Below are 2,748 nucleotides of genomic sequence, written 5' to 3'. Positions count from 1 at the left end.
ACAAAACAGAGCAAAACAGAATAGCCTTGATTAAAAATCTGAAAACACTTAAGCAATTGACAAAATAGTTTAGTTATTTCTATTGCATACAGCATTTTAACAAAACAAACAGAATTATGGCTGACAGCATCACAGCAGGAACATCAGGCTTTCCTGAATTTCACATAATCTTTAGCACATTCACATAAATAATATATCCATACTAATATAACTTAAAAGAAGAATTAAGGAATTTGATTATTTTATACCAAGAATATTGAGTAGACCCTCTGAGATGTTTTAGTAACCAGTGTGGGAAGGTAAATTAAGCAAACAAGCAAATAAAATCATTAAAAATGTTCACCCATGAAGAAACAAGAGGAGTAGCTAAAGGGTCATGAAATATTTGAAAGTTTGCATTGTAAAATACAGTAAATCAGCTTATTTTTTTCCAAGTTACTCCAGAAATAAAAATACACCTATTAGGACCTAAAAATTATAAGAAAAATAAGTACTATTGAGGGACATAAGATAAATATTGAAATGTGGAATTGACAACGATGTTTAGTACTGTCATTTGTTTCAGTGACAGGTTGTGAAGAGGAACCCTTAGATGTGAGGACGGGAGCTTTAATGTAATTACCAAATAGTAGAAATTGTAATGATGAAGACTAAGCCTAAGACAAGTGAAAATAGTCAGGGATTATCTGCATTTCACCTGCACCAAGTTTTGTCTTAATTTTGATTTAGAGTCTTCCAGGAGGGGCACTTAGTTTCTATTAGGCAGAGCATGATCTAACAATTCAAGGGCTCATAGGTTTATCCACGCCTCCAGGTAGCCCTCTTTCTGGTGTTCTTGACCATGTACATAGTCACTGTGGTGGGGAACTTCGTCATAATTGTAGTCATAAGGCTTAGTCTCAGGCTTCATACACCCATGGACCTTTTCTTCAGCCATCTATCCTTTTTAGATTTTTTTTATTCTGGTTATTTACACTCAAACTGCTGGACATCTTAATTGTGGATGACAGACCATTCTTTTTCACAGGACACATGATACAATTTTTTTTTTGTGTGTGTGTGTGTGTGTGTGTTCTTGTGATTACAGAAATATTCATTTCGGTTATGATGACCTATGACTGGTTTGTGGCTACTTGTACCTTCTCCTCTACACAGTTGCAATGTCTCAGAAGCTCTGTACTCTCTTCGTAGCTGGAACTTACATATGTAGTGGACTCTCTTTCCTGAGAGTCTCATATTCTTTATAGAATGCTCCTACTGTGGATTTAACATCATAGATGGCCTTGGGTGTGAGTACTGTGCCATCCTCTCTTTATCTTGCTGTCTCCTACTTCAGCCAGAGGGTGGTATTAGTCACCTTTAGGTTCAGTGAGGCTTACAGCCTCCCAATTACCCTTGCCTCTTATGTATTCATAGATGTCGCTATTATCAAGATGCCTTTTTATGGGTGAACTCTAGAAAACATTCACTACCTGTGCCCCCTACCTCAATGCCATCATGATTTTCCATGGGATCATTCTCCTCCTCTCCTGCGTGCCCAACTATTATGAAAGCTCATGGCTCCTGGTCAAAGTGGATACTATGTTATTCAAAGTCATGATCCTCACGCTGAATTTCCTTACCTTCAGTGTTATAAAGAAAGATGTGAAAGAGACAATCAGGAGGTTAATCAACTATTAACTGCATTCCAGCTCAATATAATTCAAATAAGTATATACTTATTTATGCCCCAAATGTGTTCAATTTTTTTGTATACATTGTTGGAGATAGTCCAGCTTTATTTTGAAAAAAAAATCAATTATGTTTGAAATCAATTAAATATTGCATGTGTCATTGTTTTAGTGTTCAGAATGTCTTTCAATTATTTCTGTCTTACAATTATTATACCCATAATGGATTCTGATTTACTTCATCTCAGAAAGTGTCATAAAGAAATATATTTCAAAATTTCTTCTCTGGCCTCTATGGAAGTCAGGATTAAAAAGAAGTTGTCTCTATGCAGGGATTTTTTAAAAAATGACACATTTTATAGCTTAGCTTTAACTTGTTCTCAAAGTTTTGCAAACACTGTTGATGACTTTCTTTACTGGATCCATACTCAAGTCTTCATGACCTACTCCTAAGACTCAGTAAGGTCTATAAAACACGACTTTGTGTTTCAAATTAAAACTTTATTTCAAATCAGATGAGGCCTTGAAGTTTACATTATGAAAATCACTATCTGACTTTAAGCAAGGAGATACTGGAAGTGTTACTCCTAATTTATATGTTACTCATTTTTGGAGCATCAATATAATATATTTGAGAGGTGTCACAATAATTCTGAATGTCAAGAAAAAGTTTAATTTACTTCTAATAATGCATATTTTCATTATTGAGTGATACAAATATCAACATTAATAAAATGTACTTTTCGATCACCCGTTTTCACAATAAACTTACTTCTCCTATCGGTCTTCCCCTTATCAGTAAGTGATATGTACATCTACTCAGGGGCTTAAACAATGGAGAAAACATTATTTATTATTCTGTAGCCTCCCACTAACATCTGTCAATAAAACACATTGTTCGATTTGCAAGGTAAATCTACTTCTTCAAGTGTCTGCTCTCTAAGCTGTTGGTCTTTAGCAGTTAATACAAAATAAATCTGCTTTCTTATTTATTAATCTCTTATAAGTCAATATTCAAGGACTGTTTATTATAATTTTTTAAAATGTATAATCAGTTTATTTTGTTCTCCACCAAAAC

General features: G+C 34.1%; 1 pseudogene; it reads left to right on the top strand.

Moving 5' to 3' along the window:
- The first annotated feature begins 796 nt into the window (after nt 1-796).
- Nucleotides 797-2,748, top strand: part of LOC103610303 — an 8,003-nt pseudogene continuing 6,051 nt past the window's right edge.

This window comes from Galeopterus variegatus, unplaced genomic scaffold (assembly GCF_000696425.1).
Source record: "Galeopterus variegatus unplaced genomic scaffold, G_variegatus-3.0.2 Scaffold10895, whole genome shotgun sequence".
Taxonomy (NCBI): Eukaryota; Metazoa; Chordata; class Mammalia; order Dermoptera; family Cynocephalidae; genus Galeopterus; species Galeopterus variegatus.
This window is presented reverse-complemented; position numbering and strand designations above follow the sequence as displayed.